This window comes from Ixodes scapularis, unplaced genomic scaffold (genome assembly GCF_016920785.2).
Source record: "Ixodes scapularis isolate PalLabHiFi unplaced genomic scaffold, ASM1692078v2 PGA_scaffold0__279_contigs__length_252992795, whole genome shotgun sequence".
Taxonomy (NCBI): Eukaryota; Metazoa; Arthropoda; class Arachnida; order Ixodida; family Ixodidae; genus Ixodes; species Ixodes scapularis.
The window spans coordinates 221729828-221755717 of record NW_024609835.1 but is presented as its reverse complement, the minus strand read 5'-3'; positions in this window follow the sequence as shown (position 1 = coordinate 221755717).

Sequence of the window (25890 nt, the reverse complement as noted above, 5' to 3'; positions counted from 1 at the left end):
TTCGAAGTCTATGAAGTTCTGAGTCCATATGCTGGGCATCGACCAGTGCGGCCGGATTCAGAGGCGCGGCATTACCACCAGTGACTGGGGCTATGCTTGGTCGAGACAGTGTGTCTGCAACTACATTTTCCGTGCCCTTTATATGTCGTATATCCGTTGTGAATTCCGAGATAAAAGACATTTGGCGTAGTTCTCTTGGAGAATGATGTCTGCAGTCTGGCGTGAGTGATTGTATGGCGCCCGCCAGAGGTTTATGATCACTTAGGATGTGAAATGATCGAGCTTCCAAAAAGTGTAGAAAGTGGCGGATTGCCGAATAGACGGCGAGGAGCTCCCGACCGAAAGTTATATAGCGTCGCTCTGTAGTTGTAAGTTTGCGGGAAAAGAATGAAATCCTTTGCCATTCGCCGTTAATAAACTGCTGGAGGACAGCGCCTACTGCGATATCTGAGGCATCAGTAAGCAGGCATGTCGGTGCGTCCGCTTTTGGATGTCGAAGCAATGTGGCACGCGCGATGTGTGTCTTGATGCTGGTGAATGCCTGCGTAGCCGCATCAGTCCATTTAGGAAGGCCTGTTTTCGACAGTGGAAGAATATCTTGAAGAGGCTGAAGCAATGTAGCACAGTGAGGAACAAAACGTCGATAATATTTAACTAAGCCTAAAAAATCTCTAAGAGCGCGCGCAGACTGAGGTTGCGGATACTCTCGTATGGCGTCCACTTTGCTGGGAAGTGGTCTTAGGCCATGACGGTCAATTTGATGGCCCAGGAAAGAGACGCTCGTTGCACCGAAATGACATTTGGAAGTATTAATCATGAGGCCATTTTCGTCGAGTCGTTGGAAGAGGCTGCGAAGGTGGTGCTTGTGTTCGTCTTCGGATCTGCTCGCAACAAGGATGTCGTCTAGATAGGCGTACACAAAAGGTAATCCGCGGAGGACCTGATCTAAAAATCTTTGAAAAGTCTGGGCAGCATTTCGTAGTCCGAAAAGCATCCGAAGGAATTCAAAGAGTCCGAATGGTGTGGTGATTGCCGTTTTTGAGATATCTTCGGGTGCGACCGGTATCTGATGGTACGCGCGAACAAGATCTACTTTTCAAAATATGATTGCACCATCGAGAATTGACGCAGCATCGTGGATGTGGGGCACCGGATAGCGATCAGGGGTGGTCGCTTGATTGAGGGCGCGGTGATCCCCGCAGGGGCGCCAGTCGCCAGGTGTCGATTTTGGAACCATATGTAGCGGTGAAGCCCACGTGCTGGAGGAGGGCCGTATTATGCCCAATTCGAGCATATGGTCGAAAGCTTGCTTGGCGGTCCGGTATTTTTCGGGAGGAAGCCTCCGGGGTCGTGAATAAACGGGGGTCCTGTCGTCTCGATGTGATGTTGGACGTTGTGTTTGACTTGACTTGTGAAAGTGCAGGGACGTACTAGAGAAGGGAACTCTTGCATAATATCAATGTAGGGACAATCTGTCGGGACGAGCAGTGGAGCCAGTCCAATTGATTGCAGCTTCGTGCGGGTCCCTGATACAGAAAGGAGCGTAGTGCAATCAATAAGACGACGGTTTCGGATGTCCACAAGGAGGTTGTAGTGTTGTAGAAAATCTGCTCCGAGGATTGGATGTTGGATGTCTCCGATAGTGAAAATCTAACGCAAAACTCGACGCAATCCTAGGTTGATCGTGAGAGTGCGGACTCCGTAGGTGGGAATGACAATGCCGTTAGCTGCCTTAAGTTGCGAGGGTTGCTGATTACGACGATCTTGAGCGGTTGGAGGCAATACTGACACCTCGGCGCCAGTGTCAACTAGGAAACGAATTTTTGTGTCCTTATCTGGGAGAAAAAACAGGCAAGGACGACGTTGCAACCGGCCAGGCGTACTCGTCGTCGCTAGTAGCTGGCGTTGCTGTTTCCCGGCGCCGTACAAGTGCATTTCTGGGCGCGGGAGCCGAACATACGATGATACCATAATTGTTGCTTAGCAGGACTGTAGGACCTGCTACGTCGGCGGGCTGGCGAGTTACTTCGGCGTTGTGATGGCGATCGTGAAGGGCGAAAAGCAGCCACCATTTCTGTCAACTGATCCATGCGTCGCTCCATGGCGGTGCAGAAATCTGAGGGCTGTTGTGAAGATCGAGTTGTTTCGTAAACTTCTGGACGGCGTGTCGTTGATACGTCGACAATGCGATCTGCCACCTTTGCGAGGTCATCCAGGGTTGCGCTGTCTGCTGACGCGAGCATCATATGGACGTCGTTGGGCAGACGCTGCAGGAACAATTGTCGCAGAAGTGAGTCCTCAGTGGTGGCGTTTCCCAACAAGTGCCTCATCCGACGCAGTAACTGAGAGGGTGTTTTGTCTCCCAGCTCTTCTGTAGTCAGGAGTTGTTGTAGCCGTCGTTGTTCGGATAGGCTGGTGCGTCGAACTAGTGCTGCCTTGAGGGTGTCGTAGGGTGTTAGCGTGGGTGGTGCTAAGATAATATGGCGCACCTCCGCTGCATCTGCTGATGACAACGCGCTTCCGACGTGATGGAACCGCGTCTGCTGGTCCGTGATGCGCCGCAAGGCAAATTGTGGCTCTATTTGCGCAAACCACAACTGTGGATCCGCGGGCCAAAATGGCGGAAGGCGGACGGCGAGGGCCGCGACTTGGGGCTGTGGCGCTGCAGAAGAGCCGTCCGTTGCCATTGCTGTTCACCTTGGTGTTCTGTCGGGACGTCCGGGTCACCACTTTTAGCAATCAGTATCTATATATACATTATTTACATATCAAGTGGAGATTGCTGTCACGGCCTTCGGAACCTAGCCGCTCAACTTGCTCGCGAGCCTTTTCTCCGTGTCATCCTCTTCTTTCCTGTCTTTCAAGAGCTGGCGCGATGACCGCTACAGGTTCTTTTCATGGACCTGAGTTCCCGCAACTCCTTTACTGCTGCTCGAAAGGCGTACTTTCTTCAGCAGAGGTCTCCACTAGAGAAGCGAATTCAAATAAAAAATCGTACTGATATCTAAAATTAATGTGGTTTCATGATTATTATTGAAAAAGAGCGTGTTTCACGCATATTATTTACAGACCTCGCTTTACTAATAGTTTCCTGTACTCTCGGTCCCAGCTATCTAGTAGGCCTCGTCGTCCCGCTGCTCTCCTGCTCGTATCTTCCGCTTCGGCACTTCGGTATTTCTCCTCTCGATTTTGTTTGCAACCATACTTATCTAACTTTTACTTTTCTGCTTTATATTTTCTCATCATTTAATAGTGCATTGCTAACTGTAGTGCGTATATTTAGTATTTTTGTACCTGTATATTTCTCTATATCACTCTCGCCTCGTGCGATATGTCGAACGACGAGGAGAGTTCACGACTGGGAAGGGTCGCCGCGCTTCCATTGGAACGTCGAGGCGACCTGGGCGCTAATACAGCTTCGGAAAGATCGGCTGGAGGACCTCCGACTCGTTTGATGAAACCCAAGCGCGAGCACGACGCCTAACCGAGCAGGACAAAAGCCTAGCTGGAGCACGGAAAGGAGCGGGAGCACAGAGCTACGTTAGGACTGAGTGCACTGGAGGCGCTCAGCGTTACCGCTAATTTCCCCCCCCCCCCCCAAAAAAAAAAAAAACTTGCTTTGGTTTATAGCGGACTTTGTTGTAATCACTCGACAGAACCTGTCATTTTGTCGTTTCTATTATTTTGTTTGCTTGCAAAAAACTTTGGAAATGTATTTATGTCGCCAAAGTACTATTTGTTTCTGGCGTGAACGTGATTTACGCGTTTGAACAAGATACAAGACTTCAATCACTGTAAACATCGTCTAAATGACACTTACTTGCACCGTCTGGCACGGCAGAACATAAGGGTCATTTGGAAATCCTAGAGGCCCGGTTTGGCGTGAAGGTCGTTTTAGGTACCCCTCTGACAGGGGTATCAACCGAGTGGGCTGTGACTTCACTAGCTGCAGCATATGTAGCCGCAATTTCGGACACCGCTGGTGGGGAAACAATCGAGTTTTTGTTCTTCGAGTTTTGGATTTCACGATATACGTACTTTCTAGAGATCATTCCGACATTATTTTTTTTTAATTTTTCGAAGTAATACAAAACTACTGTAAATGTTTTGCTCGTGTATGTGGGCGACAAAAATAATGCGAGTGATGTGTTTGTTTTATGTTACAAAGTTCTAAACTATTAAAGATATTTGACGAGATAGGACAAAAGAAAAACGTGTTTTTTGCCGCGCAACGATTACGCAATTACCAATGTATACGACAGGCCTCACTTAGAAATGTCTCCAAATGTGGACATTACATTATTATATTGTACTTACCGCAAGATGCTGCTTTACACAAATCGTTATTTTCATAGAGGCATATATGAAGCACCAAAGCAAATTCAGTCAACTGTATCAGTTTGAGTTACTTCATGACGATGGGATGGAATTCAAGAGGAACTCGCTTCTAGAAACGTTGGGAAAGCTTTTTGCACAGCACCAAAGCAAAAGATTGCACGCGACTCATACGTCTCTTACCGGAACACCACCTGTTATTTTGCAAAGAAGGCGAGGCCACGAAGATCGTTCCAGAAATAATCTAGAGCGAGAAACAGTTCTAATTGTTCGAAGCGTCGCGACGAGGGCCTGTCAACGTTGTTCTCTTTGTTTTTCCAATTTAAAGGGGCCGTGCACAATGTGCGGACTTCGGTCAAATAGTTGTGTCACTTCCCTCTCACGTCTGGATTAAAGTACTGAAAACAAATTTTGCCTACGCGCGTTAGTTCTTTAGAATAACAAAACAGTCAAACAGTTGACGTTTCGGCACCGCCGAACCATCCTCACACCCTCGACTCGCACGCCATTTTTCAAGTCACGTGCGCAACGACGTGCAATGGGAATCGCGAAGATCCTGTTTGGTCCTCCTTTCAGATTCTCCAGCGCTAGCGGCTTCTGATTGCGATTCACATGACGGCCCTGGAGGTTGGTCTGAGGTCTAAGTAATGTGGGGAAGGGGCGAGGGGGGGGGGGGGCTGAGAGAGCGAAGAGCATGCCTTTCCGTAAGATAGTTCGACTGACGTAGTGGCAGAATGGTGCGAGGTTCATGGGGAGAATAGTTTTTTTTCCCCTTGGGAAGATGGCGCCACTTAAACTTCTGCCGATGATATGAGGTTTTTGGCATATTTCCTCATGTTGAAACGAAAATGTTTCTCAAATATAGCATTACATTGAGCCCGTAATGTCACATCTCGCCAATTTATTACATTATACAAATTGCGCGTCACGCCTAAGTTACCATGGCCACCTCCCGCGGCTGGAAATCACGCAATATTCCTTTTTTAGAGCGCAGCTCTTAGGCGCCGGTTCCCGGCTTGAGCGATCGGCGTCGCCGTTGCCGTCGGCGTAACCGCAACCCTCGTAACCCTCGTGAGGGTTACGAGGGTTACGAGGGTAAATCTCATGAGGGTTACCCTCACGAAGATCACGAGGGCCACGAGGGTTACTTACCCTCGTAACCCTCACGAGGGTTACGAGGGTTAGTTACCCTCCAAAGGGTTACCTTTACGAGGGTTACCCTCACGAGGGTCACGAGAGTTACCCTAACGAGGGTCACGAGAGTCACGAGAGTTGCCCTCACAAGGGTTACTAGGGTTACCCTCACGAGGGTCACGATTGTTACCCAGGTCACGTGACCCCCCGTTGACGTCATCGCCACTGATGACGTCATCAGTGACATCACTGATGACGTCACCGGCATCCGCATCGTCATCGTCATCATCACTGATGGCGTCATCAGTGACGTCACTGATGACGTCACCGGCATCCGCATCGTCATCATCATAATCACTGATGGCGTCATCAGTGACGTCACTGATGACGTCATCGGCATCGTCACGTGGCCCCAGGTCACGTGATCCCCCCTTGACGTCACGTGATGCCCCAAGGTCACGTGACCCCCCGCCCCCCGAGGTCACTTGACCACCCCCCATACCCTTCCCTCCTCCTCCTCAAGAGCTGCACTCTAATTCGGCGTTAGAGGGCTTTAATTTTTGAAATGGCTTTCATTTTTTTTTATTACGCGACAAAATTCCGATATTTAAAAAGAATTAGGCAGTTTCTCCGTTCCTTTTGATACGATAGAAGAAATATAAAAATTAAAGACTCCAAGGTTTCGAAGTAAAAAGTGAAAGCCGTTTACGACTTCCTGTAACGCCGAATTAGAGCGCAGCTCTTGAGGAGGAGGAGGGAAGGGTACTTGGGGGGGGGGGGGGTCAAGTGACCTGGGGGGGTCACGTGACGATGCCAATAATGCCATCAGTGGCGTCACTGATGACGTCATCAGCAATAATGACGATGACGATGCGGATGTCAGTGACGTCACTAATGACGTCATCCGTGATGATGACGATGACGATGCGAATGCCGGTGACGTCATCAGTGATGTCACTGATGACGTAATCAGTGATGATGGCAATGACGATGCGGATGCTGGTGACGTCATCAGTGACGTCATTGGTGGCGTCATCAGTGATGATGATGATGACGACGCGGATGCCGGGGACGTCATCAGTGACGATGACGTCATCGGGGAGGTCACGTGACCTTGGCGGGGGGGTCACGTGACCCTGGGGGGTATCACGTGACCCCCCCCCCCCCCGAGGTCACGTGACCCCCTCCTTTGAGATCACGTGACCTCGGGGGGGGGGTCACGTGACCTCGAAGGAGGGGTGGCCACGTGACCTCGAAGGAGGGGGGGGGGTCACGTGACCTTGGGGTGACCTTGGGATGACCTAGGGGGCGCGTGACCTTGGGGTGACCTTGGTTACGCCGACGCCGACGGCGACGCCGACGCCGCTCAAGCCGGGAACGGGCCCCTAAGAGCTGCGCTCTAAAAAGTGAAAGCCGCTTACAACTCCCTGTAACACCGAATTAGAGCGCAGCTCTTGAGGAGGAGGAGGGAAGGGTACTGGGGGGGGGGGGGGTGAAGTGACCTGGGGGGGTCACGTGACCTTCGGGGGTCACGTGACGATGCCGATGATGTCATCAGTGACGTCGCTGAGTGACGTCATCAGTGACGATGACCATGCGGACTCCGATGACGTCATCAGTGATGATGACGATGACGATGCGGATGCCGGTGACGTCGTCAGTGACGTCACTGATAACGTCATCAGTGATGATGACGATGACGATGCGGATGCCGGTGACGTCATCAGTGGCGATGACGTCATCGGGGAGGTCACGTGACCTTGGCGGGGGTCACGTGACCTTGGCGGGGGTCACGTGACCCAGGGGGTGGTCACGTGACCCTGGTGGGTGGTCCCGTGACCTCAGGGGTGTCACGTGACTTCGGTCACGTGACACCCCCAAGGTCACGTGACTTTGGGTGTCACGTGACCTTGGGGGTCACGTGACCTTGGAATGACCTTGGGGGTCCCGTGACCTTGGGATGACCTTGGGGGTCGCGAGACCTTGGGTGACCTTGGTTAGGCCGACGCCGCTCAAGCCGGGAACGGGCCCCTAAGAGCTGCGCTCTAAAATTGTTTCATCGCCCCTTTAAGCACTGCGAATCGTGAAAACAAACTATATAAATGTGAAAATATCCACTCTCTGACGGCACGCATAAAATACACTCAAGGAACGCATTTGTTCACAATAAATACTTTTTTTTTCTATCACATAAGGCATCCTACCACAAATTCCCCGAAGTTATGACAAATATTATCAGCTCACGGAGGAAAGTACGTCAGCGTTAGTTTCATTCAACAAAAACAAAACGCGTAGTGGTTTCTTTAATATACTTCTCTAAAAACTTCGATGAAATACGTGAGCAAAGTTAGGTAAAAGAATATACATTTACAAATCTGTGTAATGCGAAACTAGAGCGCAGCTTTTGAGGAGAAAGAGGGGAGGGTACGGAGAGGAGGACCTGTCCCTCCTCTTCCTTTTCCTCCTCTACTCCTTCTCCCACTCCTATCTTCCTCCTCTTCCTCATCTCCGATCCTCATATTTCCTCCTCATCCTTCTCTCCTCTTCCTCCTCTCCTCATTAACTTTCCTCTTCCTAGTCCTCTCCTCCTCCCCCTCATCCTTTTCTCGTTCTCTCCTCTGGCCGGTGAATTCGCTCATGGACGACGTGACATAAAGTCGTGGTGTCATTTTCCCCGCTAAGTTTAGCGGGGACGCTGAATTGGTGTTGAGGCCACGTGACGTCAATTTCCCCGCTAAGTTTAACAGGCAGACTTAACCCGGTAAATTTAGCGGGAAAATTCTGCCGCTAAATTTAGCGGGAAAACTTCCCAGCGATATTTAGCGTGTAAATTTCCCAATAAATTTGGCGGAAAGATTTCCCCGCCAAATTTAGCCGGAAATGTACCCAGCTAAATTTAGAGAGAAAATTTTCCACTAAATTTAGCGGTAACATTTCCCCTCTAAATATAGTGGAAAAAGTTCCCTGCTAAAGTTAGCGTGAAAATTGCCTCGATAAATTTAGCGGAAACGTTTTACCGTTAAATTTAGCGGGGAAAGTCGGCTGCTAAACTTAGCGGGAACAGTTTCACACTAAATTTTTCTCTAACTTCAGCGGGGAAATGTCCCTTAATGCAACGCGCTGTTACGCCGACGCGGACGCCGACGCTGCTCAAACCGGAACCGGGCGCCTAAGAGTTGCGCTCTCAAATACTGATTGTGACTTGTCGCTTGTACGCACGGGAGTGCAGATAAAGATATTCTGCCTGTTAGCGAGGACGTAACTTAGTCTCATAAAAACTTTAACATGTAAATCCAAGCAATGAAAAACCACATTCCCAACAGCAATATTTAACAAACAAACCATGGAAATATTTATTGTGAACAATGTAATTAATATAGCCATGGCTTTCTTCCCTCAAGTGTCGAATACAAACTAAAGAAAAACATGAGAGCAAACCAATTTTTAACTTTGTTTTTGGTTTTTAAGTGAACTAAACAAATTCGAGCTAACCGGTGGGGGCAATCTTCAAAGGATTAACCTAGTGCCACTAAATAAGCTACGCTTCAGAGTAACGACACTTGGCCATATTGTGGCTTAAAATCATGGTTGGCAGTTATCTGAAGCTTTATCTGAAATCACAGGAAATGCTTTTCCGCCCTCTACAAATGTTGAAACCGTTCGCGACAGAGCAAAGCAATATTACATGACCTTCCTAACACCGAATCTAATGCTGAGGAAGTCGCACTTTTGAATCACGACGATCGGCCGTTGCGTCTGTTCTGCTTACGAGCCAAAATGGCGGCGCCCACAGCAATGTCGGGGAACGGAGTGCCGATACTCTAAGCGCAGCTTATTTAGTGCCTCTAGATTAACCCATGAGGATCGTCAAATACATTTGCTGTGAAGAAAGCCATGCAGGCATATTTATGACTGTCATCTGGCTAAACCTCACCTGTATACGACTTTTGAATGTTCTAAATCAGTATGTTATACAATGAAACGTGTTATTTAAAGCTGTTTGTGCGACATTTAAGGACTCATGAACCTTCATATGCGCCATATAAGAGTCGATGTATCTTATAATGTCGTATTTACGCCACAAATGGTTGTACATATTCCATATTGGTCAGTATATATAACATATAAGGCAGTATCTACATTATGCATTGCTGTATGTATGCCATATATGGTTGTATATGTACTCTTACAAAGATATAAAGGGTTTAATGTGGACTGATATGGCCCAGATATAAAATATTCATAAGGAACCTTTCGTTGGATGCCAGAATTGAACCATCGCGGCTTCCGGAGCTCGACGGTGAGCACCATAAAATTCAGTCCACTGTTTGTGTCAAATTTCGCACTGCACTGGAGCTCTGATAGCTCACCTCTGCCTACGTGCTGACAGCGCCCACCGCAACACCGCTCTGTGCTTACCAACAAATCAGGCTCAATATGGCGCACCACTGAGACACACTAAACAAGTGCGTCGCTGAACGGATATTTAGAAGAGTGAAGACAATGGACCGGTATGTTACTACCGTCACCCCTGTTGCTACATCCTCCGATATTGCCGAAGCTGCATGGATGTCACAAGTACCCCCAAGAGGCCAACTCTTCTAAACCGGTATGACACTAGCTGCGATCATCTACCTTCCTTCTACGACTACCCTCCCGTTAATAACTCTGCTTCCCGCCGCTTTCGAACACCTCCCACACCCCCAGTTGATAACCCTAACGCTGAACTACTTCTTTACGACGGCTCGCCGAATCGCCATTGCCCACTCTTCATACCGCGGTGGTCGCTCATTGTCGTCCTACTGAGCACGTCGCCGCTCAATGTCTCCTTTATATGACACCTTCCTTTATACTTCCAAGCAGTAAAATTAAATACTGCAGCTTGTATCGACAATGTAGGTCAGGCCATATTCCCTCAATTTGTAGATAACCCTTCTTATCTCTGACCGATGAATGAAATTGTCGAAGTTGGACAACATAAACGTTTTGCTTTAGTAGACACTAGCGCAGAAAAATGTATGCACTCTAGATTACATCCAAAGACGCTTGCACGAACTGCTCACCCCTCCCTCAGATGTGCACTTGCTACGTATGGGCAATGGCGAATTAGTAGAGCCTTTATAATACTGTACAGCTTCCTTACGGGTTAGCTGCAGCCAATGTTTGTGATGTTCACTGTGCTGACGATATTTATTTATTTATATATTTATTTATTTATTTATTTATTCTGCTTAAAGGGACACTGACACCCCCCCCAAAATTTTTTAAAAATTCTTTGCAGGCGCTTTATTATGATGTCGGAGGACTACCCAATTAATATTTTGCAACAGAGTAGCGTATTTTTTTAATAAAGCCAAAAGACACAACTGCTCGAAACCGAAACCGAAACCCGACGGAGGTCGGAGAAGTGGAGAGATGAGAGCGAGTGGCGGAAGTCACGAGGCTACACCCGACCGTGTGCTTTTTTTTTTGTTTTCTCCTTCCCGGTAGCAGACGACATGCGGCGTACGGGAACTGTTCGCCGTGGGATTCTTTTGCAGTTATGTATGTTCCGCTCGTTGTTCTGTACTCCAAGATGAGTTGTTTTGTATATTGAGGAGTTGGAGATGAGTAGTGAGTGCCCGTGGTGAATTTTGATCGGCTCCGAAAAGAATACACCCAAGATGTTGCGTGAAGAGCTGGCTCACATGTCCTGCGTCCGAAACAGAAGTGGCAGTGTGCGACAGAGTTTCCGAAAGATCAACGGGATCGGGACCAATGGCTGGCTGCAATTCCTGTAGACCATTTACGGGCACCTCAGAAAGCGGACGCTACCTGATTTATATGCTCCTTGCATTTTGTGGAAAGTGATTACATTGAGTTCGCAGGTGTCAAAAAGGAAATCCCATACCATTTAATTCAGCGACGTGTCGTCCACAACAGTTGTTTCTTATTTTTTTTTGTTTCTTCAGTGGTAATTGTAAAAAAAAGAAAAGAAATATAGACATCGAAAAACATAAGAAAAAAAAAAGTTTCACGGGGGATCGAATCCGATCTTACGGCGTGTAAAGCAGACGTCTTTCCGACTAAGCTACTGGGGCATATCGAAACTAGGGGTTCTCTTGCCTTAGTAATAATTCAGCCGATAACCTGTAAGTTGGGAAGTTTGCTACCGATCTTCCTTTAGCAAAAACACTCCCGGGTCGAAGTCGGGATGCACCCCGCATTGGTGACATTCTCACCTTGTAAAGAAATCGTACGCGTGCATATTCAACTCGAAGTAGACACGTCGTGCTTGACGTTTGCGCGAGCGATGTCTTCAGCCACGAGAAGGGAGGGACGGCTCGGCGACGTCTTCGTGCAAATCGGCTTGGTGGTCGGGCGTGTCGTACGGGATGAATACCAATTCTTTCGATCAGTCCCAAATTTTTCTTTTAAAGGCAGACAAAATTCTCCGGTACCGCGAACGACAGTTCTGAAATAGAGGTCCCACGCCCGTCGTCCGCTGCCATCGCGTCCCTGCGAGTCCCACGATACGCGAAACGACGCACGCACAGAATGCTTCCGGTTGTCTGTGAAACTTTTTTTCAATCAACGTATTTGCAGCTTTTTAGAAGCCACAAAAAATGGGTTTCAAATTTTTTTCTATTTTTAATATAGAGTGTGTGCCTTCAGTGACCCACGACTTTGATTAAATTTGGTGGTCGCATCGATACCTTAGAAAACGGCCCGTGACCGCGGAAAAGAGAGTGAGCAAGACTCGAACCGGCCAGTTCTTGATCGGCGGTTTTCGGGCGGAAAGAAACCGAATTTTGAGCCGCAAATTCTGTTCTGTGCTCTAAAAAAAAAAATGGAGGAAAAAAGTAGCAACGGCGCGTCTTACTCCCTTCTACCGACGCGCCCCCAAGCGGACACGAGAAAAGGGGAGGAACGAAACGTTTTTCTCCTTCTCCAGGCAGACGGGTGAAAGCTTTCGCCCTCCCGACTCATCGTCTTTCGGTTTCGTTTTTCGAGCAGGTCGCGCAAGTTGGTTAATAAATAGCTGTTGAGTTCATTGAGCTTCAGCAGCAGCGAAGGCCGCTTGTAATTCCGTCTTCTAGTTTAAACGTGCAGAGCAATTCGGTTGCATTGACGTTTTTATCACTAATTTTATCAAACGTGCAAACGAAGCCGCTAGAAACAGCGAAGTGCCAGCAGCGCCACGTACACTGGGGGATGGCCGTCTCCGGATTGCGGGGATTGCGGGACTCGCGCGGCACGGAACTACAGTCACTACAGTAGCGAAACCACGCGCAACTGTGTCGGCGTTTTCGACGTTATGGAAACCGCAGGAACTGCGTCCAAGACAGGCAGGTTTTGCTGCCGGCTGCCTTGGTGCCTTCCGTGCTGAGTTCGGTTCTGTTTTCCGAGGCCGAGTGCAACCGGCGTTCAACGTGGTTCTGTGTTTGTGCGTGTCAGCAACATAGCTGCAACATCGTGATGGCAGTGTTGTGGGTTGTGAACAGAAGACTGGAATTATCGCTGATGTGACCGTCTGTTCGCGTATCAGTGGTGTAACAAGAAGATGAGATCGTAAACTGTTGTGCATTGATGCCGCTGGTCGGGCCGTGATCGGAGGGGACGGGGCGTCGCAGGTTGACATTCCGCTTTACATTAGGGCCGGTTGCACCAACGCCGCTTATCTTAACCCAAAGCGGCACTTTCCTAAGCCGGCTTAGCGCCCTAAACCGAGCTCAGGTAAGCACGGGTTTAAATTCCGGTTGCACCAGCGTTAAGCCGGCTTTACAGACGCGCCCCTAGCTAAACGCTGGATTTGCGTAGGGAATCTAGGGACAAACAAAGCGAACTAGGGAATGCTCAGAGGGACGAATACGATTGGTGGAGAGGAATCACGTGATGTAAACAAAAAAGAAAAAAAACTGCCGTAGTAGTTGTCGTCGGCGTCTGCTTTTCGCTGTATTTCTTCGGTGAGTAACAAATTAAAGGTCTCCAAATTCAATCATCTTTTCGTTTAACTTTCAATAACAGAAGTCAAAGCTTCAAATAAACACGAATGCTCTTTACATCTGTGATTGTGTGTTTAATATCGGTTGATAACAAGTTATTTTGACAGTGGTAGTAGTTTTCGTGCTCACATTTTGAGGCGAAGGAGCCATCGGGGGCCCCAAATCTCACCGAACGCGAGAAGGACACTCTACTCGCTACATCGCTGAAGACAAAACATCATGAATATAAGTAGGCAGGTAAGATGACTACTAAAATCAAGTCAAACCTGAGACCGATGAAGTTCAAAACAGTGACGAACTCGCCACGGCAGCTGCGAAAATGCCCGGAAATCGTCGAATAGAAGTCGTCGAGAGGTCAGGTCACGAGACCTTGCATCGACGGTACTCGTTGCTATCAGCAAGGTGACAGAACTGCACTGTACCGTCGTTGAACATCCGCTGCAGCCTCCAACGGACTTCAGTTTCACACTGTCGAGTTCAGAAAAAAAAAAACTCCCACTAGTACATCACATCGTGCCGATAAGAACAGTCGTCTCTTCGCATCGCCTGCCCCAGCCTGCCCCGATAAAGCAACGAACGAATCTAGCATAGTAGTCGTTACGATTTGCATCGCCACGAATGAAAGATATAAAGCAAAATATACCTAAAAAATCGCGATCACCAAAAAAGTTACGGTTATGGAAGGATACAGTTTTCTGAAGCCAAGATTCTACTCGCGAGGTTAGGAAAATTCACTGAAGATTGTCTCAAAACTCAGAAAACGAAAGAAATTGAATTTTCGTTGTTTTATTATTTAAAAGCGCCGCAATCTAATGCGAACGGCAGAGGTGTCGACAATCAGCTGATCGCCGAGATCATGTTTCAACGCGCTGATCGAATTGAAGGATACGCGGTGCAAGTGTAAATAAACAAGGTGGTAAATAACAATACGTTACGGCTATGCGAAAATTAGTGGGTACATACGAATAAGCTCGTTGACAGAAGAACCAACGGGAAGACAGACGTGAGCCCCGTGAGCCCCACAGACACATAGCTCCGTACGTATCTCGGTTAGGGCTAACACGCCTTTGACAGTGGAGAGCCAACTTGAAAACAGGGGTCGATAAACACGTCACGCGACAATATTTTGCATTCTTGTCACAATCGAAGGTCATTTTGTCGAGACTTTCACGCTGATGTAGCCTAAAACACTTTGCACAACCAATTTCGTCCACCGCGTCGACCGCGACAAACCAGCCGCCATGTTTTTAATCCAGGATTAAGAAACAACCAAAAGCAAAGCGCCCAATGTTGAGCGCTTAAGTTAAGCGTAGTTTAGTGCTAGGTTTAGCGATAAGCGAGTTTGGTGCAACCGAACGAAACCGAAACTAAGCTTAGGTACCCGGCTAAGCTCCGCTTTGCGCTAAGCGGCGTTGGTGCAACCGGCCCTAAAAGGTTTAATGCCACTTGAGGGATTACGTGCAATCGATCAACGTGCGGATGTTGGAACGCTGGACTGAACAGTAGAAGCTCCTATCGTACAGTGGCCAATGTGACTGTCGGAATTGTCTCGTCCCCGAGAGCGATTGCGCTCTGGGGCAAGGACTGAACGGTACGAAATCGTGACGGAAAGTACGTATATTTACAGTATGGAATTTCGGCATTAAAAAACAATAGTAGGAAAAATCGAAAAAAAAAGCTACCCTTTATTTTGCTGTTTAAATATACTACGGTTCCTGGAGAAACTGCCCTCCGTGGCGCGCTGGGATGAGCGCTAGAAGTTTTCGAGCTCGCCACGGCGTAGCTCCGTACACTTAACACCTTCCGCAAGTCGCGGCTTTGACTGCATTCCAGTTGATCGAAAAGCGATTTCTCAGTCCGTGAAGTATCACTTCCAGCTGACTGAATATCCGCTCTACAGAGATTAATTCATGACGGCAATTGCAGCTTTGCGCGAACAGCACGAATAGAAAAACAAATAGAAATACAGGCTACAACGTGCCGTGTGGGGAAACAAACTCATGGCTTCGAACCGCATTGAAGCGGCTTGATTTATTGGCTTTCAAATAATTACGGCATGATCGAGCGTTTACTTTTTAATAAGAGATTCAACCCCTGAGCCATTCAAAATACTCTCAGAGGTATGGCATTGCTGGGAAAAAATCAACATGCTGGGAATATATTTTATTGCTTAGGGAGTCACCGAAAAGTTGCGTACGTTGAAAACGACCAGTATAAAAGACGGAAACGCAGAGCACGGGTGTAGTGTTCGGGTTAGTGTGGTGTTGCGTTGTATTGATATTTGTGTGTGCAGTGTATGTGCTTGATATATGTTCACCTGTTACTTGTAATAAGTGTAATGGGTGTAATGTGTGTATAGTAGAGGATCCGCAAGCGACAGTAGTGGCCTGAGAAGCAAATTATTTTTTTGTAAAACATGAATTCGGCGGTACCTAGCGCCACCTAGCCTAGCTACTTGCAATTACTCTGCTTTACCCCGCCATCTGGTGGCTAGCGATTTAACCTTCTTTCACGCTACGCGATAAACAGCGGCTTCGAGTTTGTTCTTTCGAGAGTGACTTTTGGTTACACGGAGTGAGTTTGCCCTTCTCCGTGATGCGCGGTTGACGAAGGAATTGTGACTCGAGGAACACCAACGGTAAGACGCAAAGTGCGCGAAGTAACTGGGTATGGGTTGTCTCGTTTAACATCGCAGTGCTCTCGACGAGAAGACTGAGTAACTGCTTTCGAAACGCAGGTTTCTGTACCTGTGGGGGGAATCTGGCTTCGGAAATAAACACGGTTTGCGGAAAGCTCGTGTTACGCTTTCATTTGCTGCTGCTCTCCTCCCGTACAAGAGACGTAGCGTCCTCATTAAGCCTTATTGGGCTCGATTTGCTCGATTCGGGGCCGCCATGTTGAGATGCAAGCGACGGAGGAACTTTGCTCCCCTGCTTCAGGGACGAAGGTTTCCCCCTTTCTAAAGGAACATAGGTTACAAGACCGTTCCTCCCGTAAGGGAGGACTATTCATACCCTTTTTTCTAAGAGTGTGGGTAGTTGAGCTCTCATATGTCACGTACAACTAAAACCCTCGGCGAGCATAAATACCCTGTCAGTGTCCCTTTAATGTGCCCACAAAGAGCTCGAGGCCTTACTAGTGTACACATATTACAAACAATAAAATAACAGATATAGACAAACAAACAAGCAAGACGTGATTTAGAAAAGATAAAAGGAAATAAAAAAAACACGGAGAACAATAGAGAACAACAGAGCACAGATGTTTGTCAAGCGGCCAACAAGGCTCTTCTAAAATTTAAAAGGGGTGAAAACAATTCTAAATCCCTCCTATCGTGATTATAAAGGAGCTGGAGGCGTGTCATCAGGGACTGAACACGAACTTTCTGCGGGTAGAAAAGAAACGAAAATCTGGTCCGCTTTTTGAGAACACTGAAAGAAATCGCACTTAAAAGTAAAGGTGCATCCATCTTAGCGTTCACTATCTTATACAAAAAAAGTCTTGTCTCACGCTAATCTCTTTTTGTGCAAGGGTACCAGGTAGAGCAGATTAAATAAGTATTCATAATCAAAATAAATGCGCCTCCCAACCCATCTATCGTAAACAATACGCACGACACGACGCTGCACTTTTTCTAAAATACAGGATTGATTTCATCCAATAGTGTTCCATACGACTGAGCAAAACTCAAATTTAGACAAAACAAGGGCGCGAAATAGATGAATCATGCTAGCGTAAGTACGAAAATTCCGCGTCATTCGGGAAATAACGCCTAGCACCTGTTTAGCATCTTTCACAACTTTCGAAACATGCTCAGTAAACGAAAGACGGGAATCAAACGGCACTCCCAGGTAACAAATAGTATCGGACCTCGCGATAGCTGAACCTAACATGGTATACTGATACTCAATGCAGCTTGTCTTACGGGTAAAGGAAACAACCTTGGTCTTACTAGAGTTAAGTAGTAAATTATTTTTAAGCACCAGTTTAGAACTGCCTGAACATCGTCTTGCATCTTCAGACAATCAGTAGTTGAATGAATTTCGCAATAAATCCTAACATCGTCTGCGAACTGCAGCACCTTCTGAATGCTGCGCACAGTCTACCAAATCATTTACGAAAATGTTGAATAACAACGGCCCCAGATTGGATCCTTGAGGCACTCTATATTTAAAACATATGAGGCAGAAATCACCTTTCATACAGCACTCTGTTGGGCCTTCTGCCACGATAACTAAACAACCAACTGCAAAACGAGCTATTCACGCCCAACGCTGAATATTTGGCGAGTAAAAATTTATAATCTACGAGATTAAAAGCTTTAGAGCAATCGAAATAAATAACATCAACTTGCCCACGGGACGTAATGTTAGGTAGAGTGTGTTTCAAAAATGATACAAGGATCGTTTCTACTGAAGACCCTTGACAAAAACCATGTTGGTTGAGACAAAGAGGCGATTCAAAATGAAAATAAATATGCTTATACATTTCCTTTTAAAATACCCTGGAAAAAAAGCAAAGAAGAGAAATTGGTCTATAGTTCTTAACGCAGTCAGTACAACGAGATTTATGTAAAGGAACAACCACTGCATTCTTCCATTCTTGAGGAAATACATTGGCCTCTAAGGACATGTTAAAAACATGTAGCAACACAGGGGCAAAAATATTCCTGCATCCCTTTACGATGAAAGCAGGAATTCCGTCCTCGCCGCACGACTTTTTTGAAGCGAGCTCATTTATTGCATAAAGCACATCTTCAAGCGTAAGATTCGGAACTGCCAAGCTGCGTGTAGATTCAAGAGGAGCATCGGTCATAACAGTGCAAGGAGTAATCAAGCTACTGATGGAAGAGAAGAGCGTAGCAAAACAATCACAGACATCGGACGGCTCAGATGTATATCCAGAGTCGTCTTGCAATGCAATAGTTGTCGATCGACCAGATGTCCTCATGTACCTTGCGTAATTCCACAAAGCTTTAGGATCGCGTTTTAAATTGCGTTCAGCTGAATTTCGCCAGTTCTCCCGATCACGCCGCATCAGTTTTTGGCCGCTGAACGATACTCCTTAAACGCACTCTGCATTTCTTTATGCAGGTGTTCTTGTACTTTTTATGATACCTCGCTTTTTACGCAACGTATCACGTAGCTCTCTGGAGAACCAAAAAGGATCGTTGCTAGTTTGACCACTTCTGCGTGGAATGAAATTATTCATGGCTGCAGTTACGATGTCTTTTAAACCTTAAACTGCGCTATCGATATTGGAACAGAGTGAAATAACGATCCAGTCTACGTTGCAAAGGTGATTTTAAAGACCAAGGTAATCCCCACGGGCGTAGTTATACCCGACAGATTGATTACTCGCCGACGTCCGAGCAGGAAGTAAAATGGAAAGGGTGAATGGTGAATGCCACTTATCGATTGAGACAAGCTGACAGTCAGCAGCCTCGAAAGTGATTGCTGATATGTTAGTCACGCACAAGTCAAGCGTATTTCCAGCCTCGTTTGTTGTAGTATTAAGCTGATAAAGCCCATTGAAGTTCACAAACTCCATTGTTTCTTCGGCCCTAGCACGTGCCTCACTCGATGCAGCACTAATCGTGTTTGAATTCCAATCAACGCCAGGCACGTTAAAGTCACCAACGATCATCACATCATCAGTTGAAAAATTTACAGCACCGGAAATGTAGTTCGAAGTGCCTATGAACGTGTGTCGGAATGAGGTGGAAAGTAATACTTTCCAATTATTAAGTTAGGCTGGTCCGGAAAACTGATTTCCACGGAAACACATTCATTTCTTTCTTGCAGATCAAACCTACGAAAATGTGATAATAACTTATGGACCGCCGTGAGCACCCCCCCCCCCCCCCCCCGCCCCCAGAGTGGCTCGCGAACCAGTATTGCAGACATGGTCCTTGGTTGGAATTTTTTCTCTTTTTCGACTGCCGCCTTTAAACACGTAGATTAACATCCGAACTGGCCACATGCCATTCTTGATATAGACGATGATTTTTTTTCTACCACGTCAGTCGGTCGTGCTGCAAATCTCTTCGTGACAAACCCAGCCTAAGGATTTTTAGGTCTACACGACCTGATCAATACCCATTTCACAGAGAAAGGAGTTGTCGTCCCCTGTTTCTTCGCAACATCAGATACGATAAATGCTACATCTGGACTACTAACATGAACACTCTAAGCCAAGAGCATCCTCGTCGCCGCTCTTCAGGTGTATATTGAAAAAGCGTTGCTACGCTTCCCTCCTTCGCACCGCCCGTCAAGCCGCTGAGGGTAAATAACTTCGCGGAAGACGTACAGAAGATGGGTGACCCAACCCTATAGAGTTGGGTCACCCATCTTCTGTACCTCTTCAGCGAAGTGACGGTCGTCTTGAGTTATAGTTCAAGACGATCTTCAAGAATTGCGGTACGTTCTTGCCTCGTATTAAGATGTTTTGATTTCACTGGCAAAGCGTTGGCTCATAAAACTCTTGTCGAACACCATATTGGCATGGTGATTCAGCTCCGGCCCGAAGCGGTCCATGCCGGTTCTCTGCTGTTGAAGGACGAGTGACTGAAGATCACATCGCTGACAAAGTGAAAACTAACGTTATCGAGCCCTCGCGCAGTCTCTGGTCGTTCCCGGTTGTCACTGGAAAAACAAAGATGTCATTTGGCGCTCCTGTGTGGGCTATCTGTTGCAACTAACGTTGGATAAACCTCTGTTGGCGCTAGACGAACAGGGAGTAGAAGCAGAAAAGAAAGAAGTCTGCTAAGAGGCCCCAGCGCGTGGGTACGAAGGAAAGCGGGGAAAGAGAAGGAAGAACGACGACGGTGAACGTGAGCGATTGAACGTTTTGGCCTTGCGAGCTTTCAAATGTCGATGTATTATTCTCAGCGGTATAAATAGTAAAGTGGTACTCGTTGTGTGAAAATGGTACGATTACTATAACGACCCACAGTGACTGCAACAAAAATTTGGTGCTGAAACCCGGGGGTGACATCGCTTCGAATGCTTCGAATCTGGAACGTGAGTGACTCTTCACGTACAATGGAAGTTCTCAAGAAAAAGCGCAAGGCCATCCGGTCACAGGTAACTTGACTGGTCAACGACGCGGGCAGGGTTGCTAAGGGCTCCAGGACCGAACGTAGCTGAGCTAGAGATGCTCATCGAGCGTCTGAGACTAGCTCAGGGCCAACTTAACAACGAAGACTCCGCCATCGAACCGGTTGTTTCGGAACAAGACGGAGATGCGGAATTCGCGCAAGTCGTCGAGTACGCAGACAAGATGGTCATATACTTAACCAAGCTGGAGAGCCAGCTAAGGCATTCGACGGGAGTAGGGCATTTCTCCAGTGCCAGTCAGTAGAACTAAAAAACAGAGACAGACTGGCAGCATCAAAATCAAGGAAGGTCAGATTTCCAAAGCTGGAACTGATCAAGTTCAACGGACATCTGAAACACTGGCTGCCTTTCTGGAACCAGTTTGATGCCGCAATCCACCGGAACCCTGACTTGGCACCGTGCAACAAGTTTAACTACTTAAAGGCGGCACTAAATTGGGATGGAGTGACAGCCATTGATAGACTTCAACCCACAGCACGCGGACGCCAGCGATCTCCTACAGCGGCGGTTCGGGAATCAAGAAGCGTTAATCCAGCATCACATGGAAAGCCTCATGGACATACGACGTGTTCCACCTCAGCGCAACGCCAGAATCTTGCGGCGATCGTATGATAGCCTTCAGGGTCGCATCGGGGGTCTCAAGGCACTGGGCGTGAGCGAAGAATCCTACTGTTTAATGCTTTACCCAGTGCTCCTTCGAGCGCTCCCAAGAAAAATTACCATCGAATACCACCAAAAGACGCTGCAGTGGGAGGCCGAGAGTGCCACCGCCAATAGCTCTTTACCAGCGTCACAGACAAGTTTAGAACCTACCACAGATCGCACACATCTGAGAGCACTTCGAACTCTCCTCGAGTTTCTGCACTTCGAGGTAGAGAGCCAGGAAAAGGCATCTAAAGAACGGCCAGAGGACGTTGGTGGCAAATATACACTCCATTTCACCAAGCGCGAGGCGCAGAAGTCTACAAATCCCGACATGCCACGAACCTCTGCTGCTACGGCTCTGCATGGTGTTGTGGAAGGCCTCGAATGTTTCTTCTGCAAGTTAAGAAAGCATGGAACACCCGACTGCAACTCAAGGATAACGCTAGCTGAAAAGAAGCGCAGGCTACAAAACGCCCAAGGATGCTTCCGGTGCACGAAAGTGGGGCACATGGCAAAGATGTGTCGAGGTACACCCTGCTGCAACAGGTGCCGAGGCAGACATACATCCAGCATGTGCGACCCAGATTATACTCCGAGACGATCTGCCGACGGATTGAACGCACAGCAAAAGAAAGAGGAAGCACAACTTAGCCTGCATGTAAACAAGAAAAACAAGCCGACAGTACTCTTACAAACGGTTACTGCGTGGGTGGAAGGCAAAAACAGGAAAGAGCGAGCTCGGATTCTTTTTGACACCGGTAGCCAGCGCTCCTTCATCACGGAAGAGCTATCGAGGAATCTCGGTTGCAAACTGCTTGGGACCGAGATCCTGACTGTCGGAGTGTTCGGAGGCAAGAGTAGGGAACGAACGTACCGCAGAATCCAAGTGATTCTGCGCAACCAGCACAGCGGCAAGAAATACAAGGTCGACGCCCTCGAGGCCCTCGAGACATATTCCACCTTCGAGCAAGAGCTCCCTAGCCTTGAGAAGGACATTATTGGAAAAATGGGAGAACTTGGGCTTACTTCGAGTGACGACCTGAACGGATTGGACTGTGGCGGTGTAACGATACTACTGGTGTCGGAACATTACTGGGAATGTATAACAGGAAGGATCCAACGACTGAGCAACAGCCTCACCGCAGTGAAAACCGCCTTTGTTGGGCAATACATGAATCCACACAGTTGACTTCCGATACTGTCAGCTGTTCCCAGGTTATAGTGCTCATATCTGCTGTAGACGAACAAGAGCCATCCATCTTAAGGAGATTCAGGGAGCTTGAAAGTGTGGGAGTACTCGAAGAGGCGGGCCGAGATCAGTCAGATAATGACATCATGTGACGCTTTGAAGCACGCATCACCAAGACGAAGGGAAGGTACGAGGGTGGCCTCCCTTGGAAAATAGACGTGCACCTAGAATGCAACCGAGATGTGGCATGGGAGCGCCTCAAAAGTCTACAAAGAAAGCTAAGCAAAAAAAATGAAAGACGTTTACAACTCCCTGTAACACCGAATTGGAGCGCAGCTCATGAGGAGGAGGAGGGAAGGGTACTGAGGGTCACGTGTTCTCGGGGCGGGGGGGGGGGGGGGGGGGGGGTGTCGCGTGACCTCGGGGAGGGGGGGGGGGGGGTCACATGACCCCCAGAAAAATTTTTCCGCTAGATTTAGCGAGAAATTTTTTCCGCTATATCTAGCGGGGAATTTTTTCCGCTAGATTTAGCGGGAAAATTTTTCCAGTAGATTTAGCGGAAAATGTTCTCCGCTAGATTTAGCGGAGAAATTTTTCCGCTAGATTTAGGGGGGAAAATTTTCCTCTAGGTTTAGCGGGGATTTTTTCCCGTTAAATCTAGTGGGGAAAATTTTCCCGCTAGATTTAGCGGGGAAATTTTTCCGCTAGACTTAGCGGGGAAATTTTTCCGCTAGGTTTAGTGGGGAATTTTTTCCGCTAAATCTAGCGGGGAAATTTTTCCGCTAGATTTAGCAGGGAAATTTTTCCGCTAGATTTAGCAGGGAAATTTTTCCGCTAGATTTAGCGGGGAAGTGTTTCCGCTAGATTTAGCGGGGAAGTGTTTCCGCTAGATTTAGCGGGGAATTTTTTTTCCGCTAGATTTAGCGGGGACATTTTACCGCTAGATTTAGCGGGAAAATTCTTCCGGTAGATTTAGCGGAAAATGTTCTCCGCTAGATTTAGCGGAGAAATATTTCCGCTAGATTTAGGGGGAAAATTTTAGTCTACGTTTAGCGGGGAATTTTTCCCGCTAAATCTAGCGGGGAAATTTTTCCGCTAGATTTAGCGGGGAAATTTTTCCGCTAGACTTAGCAGGGAATATTTTCTGCTAGATTTAGCGGGGAATTTTTTCCGCTAAATCTAGCGGGGAAATTTTTCCGCTAGATTTAGCGGGGAAATTTTTCCGCCAGATTTAGCGGGGAAATGTTTCGCTAGATTTAGCGGAGAATCCGCTAGATTTAGCGGGGAAGTGTTTCCGCTAGATTTAGCGGAGAAATTTTTCCTCTAGATCTAGCGGGGAAATTTACCCACAATGCACCGCGCGGTAACGCCGACGCCGACGGCGACGCCGACGCCGACGCCGCTCAAGCCGGAAACGGGCCCCTAAGAGCTGCGCTCTAAAACCCAGACCTTTTGCGAAGGTATGACCAGGCTATCCGGCTGTACGCAGATAACGGGATGGCCGAGAAGGTTGAACACATAAACTGTTCCTAAGGACGTGTTTATTATATGCCGCACCAAGCAGCTCTACGAGAAGGCAGCAGCACAACAAAAATGAGGATCGTGTTCGACGCCTCTTCGCGCGGACCGAATTCCAGATCATTGAACAACAACCTTGAAGGCGGTCCGAACCTGAATCCAAATCTGGTGGCCCTATTCCTGAGGTTTAGGCAACATCGGGTAGCACTAATTACAGACGTCGAGAAAGCCTCCCTTCAGATCGGTGTACACGAGGAGGATCACGACGCCTTGCGGTTTCTCCGGTACAAAGAAACGCTTCACCCAGACCAACCTACCTTAGAAGTCCAGGTCTGACACATGACAAGAGTAACCTTTGGTACCGCATGCAATCCTTTCCTATTGGGAGCAACCCTACACCACCATTAGAAAGGTATGAAAAACGAGTTCCAACAAACAACAGAAAAACCGAAAAAATCAGTATATGTGGACAACCTCTTAACCGGCACAGAAAGTGAGGAGGCGGCCCAGAAGTTCTACACCGAGGCGACCAAAATATTCGGGGCAGATGGGATGAAGCTTCATAAGTGGGGGTCCAACAGCGCGGTCCTAAAGAAAATGCTGGAGGACAACGTATCCGAAGAGAGAGCCCTTGGACAGCTGGTGGGTGTGGTGAAAGTGCTGGGTATAACCTGGGAGTCGAACAAAGACAAACTGTCTCTAGCAAGAGAACAGGTGGTCGAGTTTACAAGCCAACGCAGAAACACCAAGCGATTCGTGCTCCAAACCACGGCGCGACTCTACGACCCACTTAGTTTCCTCTCTCCTTTCGCGGCCCGAGCCAAGATTTTGTTTCAAGAGATCTGGAAGCGGAACCTGCGTTGGGATGATGCACTGCCGGGTGAACTGATGGGAGACCGGGAAAGCTGATGCGACGAGCTCACCAAACTGGGTCAGATCAGCGTGCCCAGGTACTACGACAGCGAACTGAGCGACATAATCATACACAAAGCGTTGCATCTGTTCTCGGGCGCCAACTCTTCCGCCTACGGATCGATAATTTTTCTGTGTTGAACTGACGACAGTGGAACGAAGAAGGCGACAATATTGCTCGCTAAGTGCCGTGTCGCCCCCTGAAGGAAATTTCCTTGACGAGACTGGAGCTCATGGCAAGCTTGATCGTATCGAGACGACTGAAGTACGTCAAGACATGCCTCGAAATCCAGGTGGACGAAGTTCACTTTTGGACGGACTTGATGATCACTTTGCACTGGACAAGAGGAGAGGCCTCCAGATGGAAGATGTTTGTCAAAAACCGAATACTGGAGACGCAAGGAAACTCAGGGACGCAAAGTGGCACCACTGCCCGGGTAAGCAAAATCCCGCAAATTTGATGACCCGAGGGCTGAAAGCTGATCGACTGCTTTCTGCCTCACTCTGGTGGACCGGACCAACTTGGTTACAGCTTCCAGCAACCGAATGGCCCGAAGAAACTGTTGGGGTGCTTTCCCACGACAAGCTCGAGGAGAAAGCTGCGAAAGCTGTAGTTACTTTAGTACCTGCAGACACGTCCGTGGAGTTCATGGACATCTCGAGATTCAGTTCGGCTGCGAGACTACAGCGAACAACAGCCTGTGTGCTTCGGTTTGTCCCATAACCTTCGATCACCAATCAAAGAAAAACATGAAAGCCGTTTACAACTCCCTGTAACGCCGAATTAGAGCGCAGCTCTTGAGGAGGAGGATGGAAGGGTACTGAGGTTCACGTGTTCTCGCGGGGGGGGGGGGGGGGGTCACGTGACCTTGGTGGGGTCACATGACGCCATCGCCAAGGTCAAGTGGGGGTCACGTGACCATGGGGGTCACATAACCTGGGGGTGACACGTGACCACGGGGGTCACGTGACCTCGGGAAACACGTGACCCCCAGAGAAAATATTCTGCTAAATTTAGCGGGGAAAGTTTTCCGCTAGATTTAGCGGCGCAATT